We start from the raw sequence: 13,440 nt of genomic DNA, 5'->3' as shown, positions 1-13,440 counted from the left end.
CAAACCTCGGTAAATATAAGAAAACTGAAATTATGTCAAGCATCTTTTCGGACCACAACGCTATGAGATTAGAAATAAACTACAGGGAAAAAAAGGTAAAAAACACAAACACATGGAGGCTAAACAATATGTTACTAAATAACCAAGAGATCACTTGAAGAAGTCAAAGAGGAAATCAAAAGTTACCTTGAAACAACTGACAATGAAAACACAATGACCCAAAACCTATGGGATGCAGCAAAAGCAGTTCTAAGAGGGAAGTTTATAGCAATAAAAGCCTACCTCAAGAAACAACAAACATATCAAATAAACAATCTAACCTTACACCTAAAGCAATTAGAGAAAGAAGAACAAACAAAACTCAAAGTTAGTAGAAGGAAAGAAATCATAAAAATCAGAGGAGAAGTAAATGAAATGGAAACAAAGAAAACAATACCAAAGGTCAATAAAACTAAAAGCTGGTTCTTTGAGAAGATAAACAAAATTGATAAACCTTTATCCAGATTCATCAAGAAAAAGAGGGAGAGGACTCAAATTAATAAAATTAGAAATGAAAAAGGAGAAGTTACAAGAGACACCGCAGAAATACAAAGCATCATAAGAGACTACTACAAGCAACTCTATGCCAATAAAATGGACAACTTGGAAGAAATGGACAAATTCTTAGAAAGGTTGAAGCTTCCAAAACTGAACCAGGAAGAAATAGAAAATATGAACAGATGAATCACAAGTAAGGAACTTGAAATTATGATTAAAAATCTTCCAACAAACAAAAGTCCAGGACAGATGGCTTCACAGGTGAATTCTATCAAACATTTAGAGAAGAGCTAACACCCATCCTTCTCAAACTCTTCCAAAAAATTGCAGAGGAAGGAACACTCCCAAACTCATTCTATAAGGCCACCATTACCCTGATACCAAAACCAGACAAAGATACTACAAGAAAGGAATATTACAGACCAATATCACTGATGAATATAGATGCAAAAATTCTCAACATAATAATAGCAAACAGAAACCAACAACACATTAAAAGGATCATACACCATGATCAAGTGGGATTTATCACAGGTATGCAAGGATTCTTCAATATATGCAAAACAATCAATATGATACACCATATTAATAAACTGAAGAATAAAAATCATATGATCATTTCAATAGATGCAGAAAAAGCTTTTGACAAAATTCAACACCCACTGATGATAAAAACTCTCCAGAAAGTGGGCATAGAGGGAACCTACCTCAACGTAATAAAGATCATATACAACAAACCCACAGCAAACATCATTATCAACAGTGAAAAACTGAAAGCTTTTCCTCTAAGATCAGGAAAAAGACAAGGTTGTCCACTCTCACCAGTATTATTCAACATGGTTTTGGAAGTCCTAGCCATGGCAGTTAGAGAAGAAAAGAAATAAAAGGAATACAAATTGGAAAAGAAGAAGTAAAACTGTCACTGTTTGCAGATGACATGATACTATACATAGAGAATCCTAAAGATGCCAACAGAAGACTACTAGAGCTAATCAATGAATTTGGTAAAGTTGTACAAAATGTACAGAAATCTCTTGCATTCCTATATACTAACAATGAAAGATCAGAAAGAGAAATTAAGGAAACAATCCTATTTACCATTGCAACAAAAAGAATAAAATACCTGGGAATAAACCTACCTAAGGAGGTAAAAGACCTGTACTCAGAAAACTATAAGACACTGATGAAAAAAATCAAATATGACACAAACAGAGAGATATACCTTGTTCTTAGATTGGAAGAATCAATATTGTGAAAATGACTATACTACCCAAAGCAATCTACAGATTCAATGCAATCCTTATCAAATTACCAGTGGCATTTTTTACAGAACTAATGCCAAAAAATCTTTAAATTTGTATGGAGACACCAAAGACCCCGAATAGACAAAGCAATCTTGAGGGAAAAAAACAGAGCTGGAGGAATCAGACTCCCTGGCTTCAGACTATGTACAAAGCTACAGTAATCAAGACAATATGCTACTTGCACAAAAACAGAAATATAGATCAATGGAACAGGATAGAAAGCCCAGAGATAAACCCACGCACATATGGTCACCTTATCTTTGATAAAGGAGGCAAGAATATACAATGAAGAAAAGACAGTCTCTTCAATAAGTGGTGCTGGGAACACTGGACAGCTACATGTAAAAGAATGAACTTAGAACACTCCCTAACATCATACACAAAAATAAACTCAAAATGGATTGGAGACCTAAATGTAAGACCGGACACTGTAAAACTCTTGGAGGAAAACATAGGCAGAACACTCTTTGACATAAATCACAGCAAGATCCTGTTTGACCCACCTCCTAGAGCAATGGAAATAAAAACAAAAATAAACAAATGGGAGCTAATGAAACTTAAAGGCTTTTGCACAGCAAAGGAAACCATAAACAAGACAAAAAGACAACCCTCAGAATGGGAGAAAATATTTGCAAACAAAGCAACTGACAAAGGATTAATCTCTAAAATATACAAGCAGCTCATGCAGCTCAATATCAAAAAAACAAACAACCCAATCCAAAAATGGGCAGAAGACCTAAATAGATATTTCTCCAAAGAAGATATACAGATTGGCAACAAACACATGAAAGGATGCTCAACAGCAGTAATCATTAGAGAAATGCAAATCAAAACTACAATGAGGTATCACCTCACACCGGTTAGAATGGGCATCATCAAAAAATCTACAAACAACAAATGCTGAAGAGGGTGTGGAGAAAAAGGAACCCTCTTGCACTGTTGGTGGGAATGTAAATTGATGCAGCCACTATGGAGAACAGTATGGAGGTTCCTTAAAAAACTAAAAATAGAATTACCATATGATCCAGCAATCCCACTACTGAGCATATACCCAGAGAAAACCATAATTCAAAAAGACACATGCACTCCAATGGTCATTGCAGTACTATTTACAATAGCCAGGTCATGGAAGCAACCTAAATGCCCATCGACAGATGAATGGATAAAGCAGATGTGGTACATATATACAATGGAATATTACTCAGCCATAAAAAGGAACGAAATTGAGTCATTTGTTGAGATGTGGATGGATCTAGAGACTGTCATACAGAGTGAAGTAAGTCAGAAAGAGAAAAACAAATATCGTATATTAACACATGTATGTGGAACCTAGAAAAATGGTACAGATGAACTGGTTTGCAGGGCAGAAGTTGCGACACAGATGTAGAGGACAAACGTATGGACACCAAGGCGGGTAAAGCTGTGGGGGTTGGGGATGGTGGTGTGCTGAATTGGGCGATTGGGATTGACATGTATACACTGATGTGTATAAAATAGATGACTAATAATAAGCTGCTGTATAAAAAATAAATTAAATTAAATTTTAAAAAAATACAATGAGGTATCACCTCATACCGGTCAGAATGGTCATCATCAAAAAGTCTACAAACAGGGGCTTCCCTGGTGGCACAGTGGTTGAGAATCTGCCTGCTAATGCAGGGGACATGGGTTCGAGCCCTGGTCTGGGAGGATCCCACATGCCATGGAGCGACTAGGCCCGTGAGCCACAACTACTGAGCTTGCGTGTCTGGAGCCTGTGCTCCGCAACAAGAGAGGCCGCAATAGTGAGAAGCCTGCGCACCGCGATGAAGAGTGACCCCCGTTTGCCACAACTAGAAAAAGCCCTCGCACAGAAACGAAGACCCAACACAGCAAAAATAAATAAATTAATTAATTAATAAACTCCTACCCCCTACATATTCTTTAAAAAAAAAAAAGTCTACAAACAATAAACGTTGCAGAGGGTGTGGAGAAAAGGGAAACCTCCTGCACTCTTGGTGGGAATGTGAATTGATACAGTCACTATGGAGAACAGTATGGAGGTTCCTTAAAAACTAAAGATAGAATTACCGTATGACCCAGAAATCCCACTACTGAGCATATATCCAGAGAAAACCATAATTCAAAAAGACACATGCACCCCAATGTTCATTGCAGCACTATTTACAATAGCCGGGTCATGGAACCAACCAAAATGCCCATCGACAGACGAATGCATAAAGAAGATGTGGCACATATATACAATGGAATATTACTCCGCCATAAAAAGGCACGAAACTGGGTCATTTGTAGAGACGTGGATGGACCTAAAGACTGTCATACAGAGTGAAGTAAGTCAGAAAGAGAAAAACAAATATCGTATATTAACATATATATGTGGAATCTAGAAAAATGGAACAGATGAACCAGTTTGCAAGGCAGAAATAGAGACACAGATGTAGAGAAGAAACATGTGGACACCAAGGGGGGATAAGTGGGGGACAGGGGGATGGTGGTGGTGGTGAGATGAATTGGGAGTTTGGGATTGACATATATACACTAATATGTATAAAATAGATAACTAATAAGAACCTGCTGTATAAAAAATAAATTAATTAAATTAAAATTTTTTTAAAAGACCACCCCTTACCCAACCCCAGACAAATGGGAAGGGTGGATTTCTCATGTTCATAGTGCTGAGGGGACCCAAAGCATCACACTCTGCAGCTCTTGATCTCAAGGACCGTGCAATCCACTATGTGCCCGGCACAGTGCCAGGCACTATGGATAGAGACAATAAGGTGGGGAGGGGCTCATGGTCCAGATGGTAAAACAAATATCAGTTCAAGAGATATCACTAGGTAGTGAAGAATGGAGGCCATAAGAATGATAGAGATTGAGTTTTCAAACCGTGGTCATTGGTGGATCATGAAAGCAAACTTAGTGAGTGGTTGATGTGATCAGGATCTTTTTGTAAACAGTAGAATAGAATGAAAACTAATGAAGCTTGTGGCACATATTTCAAATAGTGCTTTGTGAAACTTTTCTTTTTCAGTTATATATCAAGTTGCATGTGTTTTGGTCATGATATAAAATATATTTATTACTGTGGATTACAGACATAAAGTGGAAAACAACTGACTTCATAGGAAAGAGTGATCAATGTATTAGTGAGCAGCCAGGGAAAAATACCACAAAAATACAGGACCCAGCACAGAGTAGGTGCTCCAAAAATGTTAACTGAGGCTGTGCATGCTATAGGACTTTATACATTTATTTAGTTATTGGGTTTTTTATTTTTGGCTGCGTTGGGTGTTTGTTTCGGTGCGCAGGCTTCTCGTTGTGGTGTGCGGGCTTCTCATTGTGGTGGCTTCTCTTGCTGCAGAGCACAGGCTCTAGGTACGTGGGCTCAGTAGTTGTGGCTTGCAGGCTCTAGAAGCACAGGCTCAGTAGTTGTAGCATGTGGGCTCAGTAGTTGTGGCTTGTAGGCTCTAGAGCGCAGGTTCAGTAGTTGTGGCGCATGGGCTTAGTTGCTCCGCGGCATGTGGGATCTTCCCGGACCAGGGCTCGAACCCATGTCCCCTGCATTGGCAGGCAGATTCTTAACCAGTGCACCACCAGGGAAGTCCCCTATAGGACTTTAAGAGAAGGCAAATAAAGCAAACTCAAAGGCGCTAACAAGGGAGAGAAATCCTTGGGATCAAATGTGCGGGCTGCTCAGGCAGTGCATCTTGCATCTGGGATCCATCCACTTTGCGCCAAGGCCATTGCTGTCATTCTAATGCAGGTCCTTGTCATCTCTGGTCTGGACTCTAGCAAAGGTCTCTAAACTAGTATTCCTTCTTCTCCTCTAGCTCTCTGTACCAGGAAGTAGTCTGTTCAGCTGTAACAGGAATCCCTACCTCGGTGGTTTAAATAAGTAGGGATTTATTATTCACATGTAACAAAAAGTCTGGATGTAGACTGACCAGAGCTTATGTAGCAGCCCAGGGGTGTGATCTGAAAACCAAGCTGTTTCTATCTGCCTGCTCTATATCTTTAGCATGAAACCTTCATCCTCGTGGTTGCAAGATGACTGCTGTACCTCCAGGCATTGTATCCTTTTCCCAGATAGGAAGAAGAAAGAGTGTAGGATAAAGGAACATACCTTTTTTCAGTAAAGCAATAGCCTCCCCTGAGACTACTGAAGCCCACTCAGTAGACTTCCAAATTATATCTCTTTAGCCACTTATACTGTCACATGGCCTCCCAAGAGGTTCCCTGTGCCAAGGGAACCAGTGAATTTTGCATTTTTGACTGAACACATTGAAGCCTTGAACAAAAAAACAGAGTTTTGTTAATTTAAACAAAATGATGTCTAGAAGCATTGGCTACATCCCCTTTAATAGAGCCCTTGTTTCTAATCTTTCGATGGTTTTCCATTGCTCTTAAGAGCAAATTTGAAATCCTTAATGTTGCCATTATGGACTGAATTGTGTTCCCCCCACCTCCCAGTTCATATGTTCATATGACTAAAAGATAAACTAAGGTATATTAAAAATTTTTTAAGTTTATTTGAGCAAAATTCAATTAGAATTGGGCAGGGGCAGCAGCCAATGTGGCAGATAGAAAGGAGCTCCAAGGAGCCATACAAAATGAAAGACTTTTATAGCCAGAAGGCAACAGGTTCAAGGAAATTATACTAGGCAAAAAAGCAGGTTAGTTATTGTAAGGTCACTTTCCTTTAGGGGATGACACAGGTCTCTTGGGCAGATTATCTAACTAGTGCTGATCAGACAATTCCTGATTGACTGGTTTAAGATTCCATTTCTGGGAGAGCTGAAATTGTAATTAAGTCTCAGTTTGATGACATGGGGCTTAGTATAAGCAACTCCACTTTGGGCCTGTTGTTTGTTTTTTAACATCCCACTACTTCAGAAAGTAACTGTATTTGGAGATAGGGCCTTTAAAGAGGTAATTAAGTTAAAATGCCTCTAGGGTGGGCCATAATCAAATCTGACTAGTGTCCTTATAAGAAGAGATTAGAACATGCAGAGACACCAGGGATGCATGGGCACAGTGGAAAAGCCATGTGAGGACACAAAGAAGGCAGCCACCTGCAAACCAAGGAGAGATGCCTCAGGAGAAAGCACACTGCCAACACCTTGATCTTAGTCTTTCAGCCTCCATTTCTCCACTGTGAGAAATAAATTTGTTGTTGAAGCCACCTAGTCTGTGCTATTTTGTTATGGTAGCCTGTGATATTGTGATTTATAATAAGAACTATATATTTGGTTTTCCTCCACTTGCTAGCACAGACCTCCTAAAACCCTTGTAATTTTCAAAGTGATGAGAGCAATAAAGGTGTCTTTTGTTATGTTAATAAGGTGACTTTTGGAAAGCTCCTAGGTAATTTAAGAATCTGGTCTGGTTGCCAGGTGAACCAACCAAGGGATTAGAGGAGTGGAAATTTCAGTCCTTCAAAGAGGGGAGAGGGGCTGAAGATTGAGTTCAATCACCAAAGGCCAATAATTTAATCAATCTCGCCTATGTAATGAAGCCTCCGTAAAAACCCAAAACGACCGAATTCAGAGAGCTTCTGGGTTGGTGAACACATGGAAATGCAGGGCGAGAGCATGGAAGCTCCTCCCCACTTCCCACATACCTTGCCCTAAGCATCTCTTCCATCTGGCTGTTCTTGAGTTATATCCTTTTATAATAAAGCAGCAATCTAGTAAGTAAAATGTTTCTCAGTGTTCTGTGAATTGTTCTAGCAAATTAATTGAACCCGGGGGAGGGGGGTGCATCTTGTAAGACTAAGCCCTTAACCTGTGGGATCTAAGCCGATCTCCTGGTAGACAGTGTCAGAATTGAGTTACTTGCTTCGTGGTATAGAAAAAACGAAACAAAACCCACATATCCGAGGCCCTGGCAAACTAATACAGTTGCTTAAAAGAGCTGAGCATGATCTGGACGCCCACTAGCCTTGGGCTCCCTCCAGTGCCATTCTCCCTTGCTTACTACCTTCCAGACAAGCTGGCCTTCTTTAGTTACTAGAACAGGTGAGTCCTGTTCCAGGCTCTGGACCTTTGCATGCGCTGTTCATTCTCCCTAGAGCTCTGTTCCCCTGCTTTTTTTTTTTTTTTAACTTATCTTTGGCTGCATCGGGTCTTCGTTGCTGCACGCGGACTTCTAGTTGTGGTGAGCAGGGGCTACTCTTCATTGCAGTGTGCGAGCTTCTCATTGCGGTGGCTTCTCTTGTTGCGGAGCACGGGCTCTAGGCACACGGGCTTCAGTAGTTGTGGCTCACAGGCTCTAGAGTGCAGGCTCAGTAGTTGTGGCTCATGGGCTTAGTTGCTCAGTGGCATGTGGGATCTTCCTGAACCAGGGATCAAACTCGTGTCCCCTGCATTGGCAGGTGGATTCTTAACCACTGCGCCACCAGGGAAGCCCTGTTCCCCTGCTCTTTACATGACCAACCCCTTGTGCCACACGTCTCATAAATCTTATGAAAGGTTATTATGATTTATAATAATTTTGTTTATTTACTTTTGTCATGTTCTTTGTTTGTCTTTTCCAGTAGAGGACCTCAAGCTTCATCAGTGCAGGAAGATGTCTAGTTCCTACTTGTGTCCCTATGGTCTAGCACATCCTATACCTTCCATAAATAATTTCTGAAAGAGTGAATAGGATGTATGTAATCTGATATTTTCTGTTGGTTAAATTTATTTTTAACTATGTGTGGAATGAGAGGAAGAGCAAGTCTAGCCTTTTTGGATGAAGGATGGGTAGCAGTTGGATACAATCATCACCCACAAATATGCTCCTGGGGTTTGGGAGGAGAGTGGCACTCTCCTGCTTCCTTTAAGCCATTTAACACCTTCTACTGACCTCACTGGCATGGAGTGAAGATGATCTTCCAAGCAGTTTGCTTGTTAGTGGTTCTAGTAACAACTTGGTGAAGGAAGAGGTTAGAAGTAATTGTGTGACCTAAAGTTGGTCAGAATCTCATCAGCTGCAGTGCATCCTTTTCCAACTCTATGCCAAACTCAACCTAGTTCATTAAATGAAGACATCCAAATGTATTCAAATCCTTATGTGTTCCCTTTGTAACAATCCAGCAACAAAAAACAAAACCCAAGCTATTTTTATAAATTTTGTAGAAGGGATGATTATTCCAATTATTCCAATCATCACGTATCACAAAGGCTGAACGTTCCACAAAGGACTATCAAATGGAAATTGGAATCTACTCCAAGTCTCTAACACTGAGCCAGAAGTAAAAAGAGTCTGTTATAGGGACCTCCCTGGTGCCACAGTGGTTAAGAATCCACCTGCCAATGCAGGGGACATGGGTTCGATCCCTGGCCCGGGAAGATCCCATATACCACGGAGCAACTAAGCCCATGCGCCACAACTACTGAGCCTGCGCTCTAGAGCCTGTGAGCCGCAACTACTGAGTCCATGTGCCTAGAGCCCGTGCTCTGCAACAAGAGAAGCCACCACAAGGAGAAGCCCACACACCACAACGAACAGTAGCCCCTGCTTACCGCAACTAGAGAGAGTCCACGTGCAGCAACGAAGACCCAACACAGCCAAAAAAAAAAAAGAAAGAGAGTCTGTTAGAGTCTCTATGTCTAAGGTGAAATCTTAAGATTCAGAGCAGTGATTGCCCTGCCTCAGCCAGCCATAAATATCTCCTGGTCTGAAAAATTCATGCCTGCCAGATTGTTGGAACAATGCAATATTATTTCAAAACATCCATGATTATGCAAATGCAGAGAGACTAATTTAAAATAAGGATATAATAAGAGTTACTGGAATCCCATTAATAAAATCTACCTCAAGGGACTTCCCTGGGGGTCCAGTGGTCAAGACTCTGTACTCCCAATGCAGGAGGCACGGGTTCAATCGCTGGTCAGGGAGCTAAGATCCCACATGCTATGTGGCCCAAAACTAAAATAAAACAAATTTTTTTTAATTAAAAAAAATTTTTTAATAAATAAAAGGTATTCTGTCCCAAAGGTTCTGGGCCTCTGAACATATTGAAAGGGAGCAAAAATATTATGTTTGCATGTTTCTGCTAAATAAATAAAATGTGGACAGAGTTGGCTAATCCTCTCAATAATTAGATCAGGGCTTTTCCTCTAAAAGAAATCCAAATATTAGCTTTCCTTTTTTCTCATTTTATAACCATAGGTGTGCCTTATTTTAAAAGACATTGTGCTCCTGGAAGGATGTATGCAAACAATACTTTTAGAAATGAAATCATGTAATATCTAAAGATGCCACTATTTTAGGGCTCCTTATCCTGAATTTTTTTAAAAAATTGATAAATGTGTTTGCAATGAAAGTATTCACTTTTTAATTCTTCCATCTTTGTAAAAGTAGATTTTAGAGGCTCACATTTGTTTATCTTGTGGAGTATAAAGAGGATTATAGGGCTTCCCTGGTGGTGCAGTGGTTAAGAATCCACCTGCCAATGCAGGGGACATGGGTTTGAACCCTGGTCCAGGAAGATCCCACATGCTGCAAAGCAATTAAGCCTGTGTGCCACAACTACTGAGCCTACACTCTAGAGCCCACGAGCCACAACTACTGAGCCCACGTGCCACAACTACTGAAGCTCGCATGCCTAGAGCCTGTGCTCTGCAACAGGAGAAGCCATCACAATGAGAGGCCCATGCACCGCAGCGAAGAGCAGTCCCCGCTCGCCACAACTAGAGAAAACCCGCGTGCAGCAACAAAGACCCAACGCAGCCAAAAATAAATAAATAATTTTTTTTTTTTTAAAAGGATTATACACCATGATCAAACAGGATTTATCCCAGGAATGCAAGATTGGCTTTTAACATCCAAAAGTCAATTAATGTATTATATCGCATTAATAGAATAAAGGCCAAACCCCACGGGATCATCATAATAGATGCAGGAAAAGCATTTAACAAAATTCAAGACCCCTTCATGATAAAAACACTCAACAATGTAGGAAATGTCTTCAACCTGATATAAAGTATGTACAAAAAAAGGAAATGTCTTCAACCTGATATAGAAGGAAATGTCTTCAACTTGATATAAAGCATCTACAAAAAACCCACAGCTAATATCAAATTAATGGTGAAAGACTGGCTACTTTCCCTCTAAGATGAGGAGCAAGACCAGCGTGTCTGCTCTCCCCATTTCTATTCATCATTGTGTGGGACATTCTAGCCAGGGCAATTAGGCAACAATAAGAAATAGAAGAGGGACTTCCCTGGTGGTCCAGTGGGTAAGACTCCTCGCTCCCAATGCAGGGGGCCTGGGTTTGATCCGTGGTCAGGGAACTAGTTTCCACATGCGTGCCGCAGCTAAGAAGGCCACATGCTGCAACAAAGACCTGGTGCAGCCAAAATAAATAAATATTATTTTTTAAAAAAGAAATAGAAGCCATCCAGATTGGAAAGGAGGAAATGAAATAAAGAAAAGAATTCCATTTACAATAGCATCAGAAAGAATAAATACTTAGTACTAATTTTAACAAAAGAAGTACAAGGCTTTTACACTAAACAACTACAAAACAGCATTGAAAGAAATTTTAAAAGGCCTACATAAATGGAAAGATATCTCATGTTCATGGATTGGAAAATTTTAAATTGTTTAGATGGAAATATTCCTCAAACTGATTTACAGTTTCAAAGTAATCCCTATCAAAATCACAGATGACTTCTTTGCAGAAATTGGCAGCTGATACTAAAATTCATGTGAAAATTCAAGAGACCCAGGATAACCAAAATAATTTTGAAAAAGAACAAAATTTGAGGACTCACATTTCTCCATTTCAAAACTCACTACAAAGCTACAAGTAATCAAGACAGTATGGTACTGGCATAAGGACAAGCATATAGGTCAATGGAATAGAACAGAGTCCAGAAATAAACCCTTATATTTACTGTAAATTGATTTTTGACTAGGATTCAAAACTGTTCAATTGGGAAAGAAGTCTTTTCAACAAATGGTGCAGGGCCACTGGATATCTATATACAAAAGAATGAATTTGGGCCCCCCTATCTCACACCATACAAAATTTAACTCAAAATCAAAGACCTAAGAGCTAAGACTCTAAAACCCTTCAAAGAAAACATAGAAGTCTTTGTGACATTGGAATAGGCAATGGTTTCTCAGATATGACACCAAAACACAATCAAGAAAAGAAAAAATTAAATTGGACTTCATCAAAATTCAAAATTTTCATGCATCAAAGGACATCATCAAGAAAATGAAAAGACAACTCACAGGATAGTAGGAAATATTTACAAGTCATGTATATAATAGGGGACTTGTTTCTAGAATATATAAAGAACCCATACAACTTAGTAATAAAAAGACAACCCGGGCTTCCCTGGTGGCGCAGTGGTTGAGAATCCGCCTGCTGATGCAGGGGACACGGGTTCGTGCCCCGGTCCGGGAAGATCCCACATGCCGCCGAGCGGCTGGGTCCGTGAGCCATGGCCGCTGAGCCTGCGCGTCCGGAGCCTGTGCTCCGCAACGGGAGAGGCCACAACAGTGAGAGGCCCACGTATCACACACACAAAAAAAGACAACCCAATTGTAATATGAGGAAAGGATCTGAATAGATATTTCTGCAAGGAAGATTTACAAATAGCCAATAAGCACATAAAAAGATGTTTAACAGCACTGATCATGCATATCAAAACCACAATGAAAAGCAAATATGTCTGAAAACAGCTTATGGCAACCTGTTGTTTTTTTAAAATTATTATTATTATTATTATTTTTTAAATTTTTGGCTGCATTGGGTCTTCTTTGCTGCATGTGGGCTTTCTCTAGTTGTGGCAAGCAGGGGCTACTCTTGTTGCAGTGTGCAGGCTTCTCATTGCAGTGGCTTCTCTTGTGCAGATAACAGGCTCTAGGCGCTCAGGCTTCAGTAGTTGCAGCACGCAGTTTCAGTAGTTGTGGCTTATGGGTTCTAGAGTGCAGGCTCAGTGGTTATGGCTCACAGGCTTAGTTGCTCCGTGGCACGTGCGATCTTCCCGGACCAGGGCTCGAACCCATGTCCCCTGCATTGGCAGGTGGATTCTCAACCACTGTGCCACCAGGGAAGTCCTGCAACCTGTTATTTACTGGCAAAGAAAGATATTTCTTTGCCAGTAAATAACACTAAAGACAAAAACACAGAATGAGATACCATTTAACATCCATTAGGAAAATGAAAAATAAGAAGTTTTGGTAAGAATGTGGAGAAATTGGAACATAGAATTACCACATAATTCATTTATTCTACCCCTAGTTATACACCCAAAAGAATTAAAAACAGGTATTCAAACAAATACGTGTACATAAACATTCATAGAAGCATTGCTTACAATAGCCAAATGGTGAAAATAATCCAAATGGTCATCAACAGAAGAATGGATAAATAAAAAGTGGCATATCCATACAGTGGAATATTACTTGACAATTAAAAAATTAATGAAGTACTGATATATTGTACAAAATGGATGAGTCTTGAAAACATTATGCTAAGTGAAAAAGGATCCTATTTCATATCGTTCCGTTTATATGAAATGTCCAGATTGGGCAAATCCATAGAGCAAATAGGTTAGAGTAGTCATCTAGGAGTAGGGAAGGAGAGGGGAACTGG

Source organism: Kogia breviceps, chromosome 13 (genome assembly GCF_026419965.1).
Source record: "Kogia breviceps isolate mKogBre1 chromosome 13, mKogBre1 haplotype 1, whole genome shotgun sequence".
Classification (NCBI taxonomy): Eukaryota; Metazoa; Chordata; class Mammalia; order Artiodactyla; family Physeteridae; genus Kogia; species Kogia breviceps.
The sequence above is the reverse complement of the archived record's forward strand: the minus strand, read 5'-3'. Positions refer to the sequence as shown.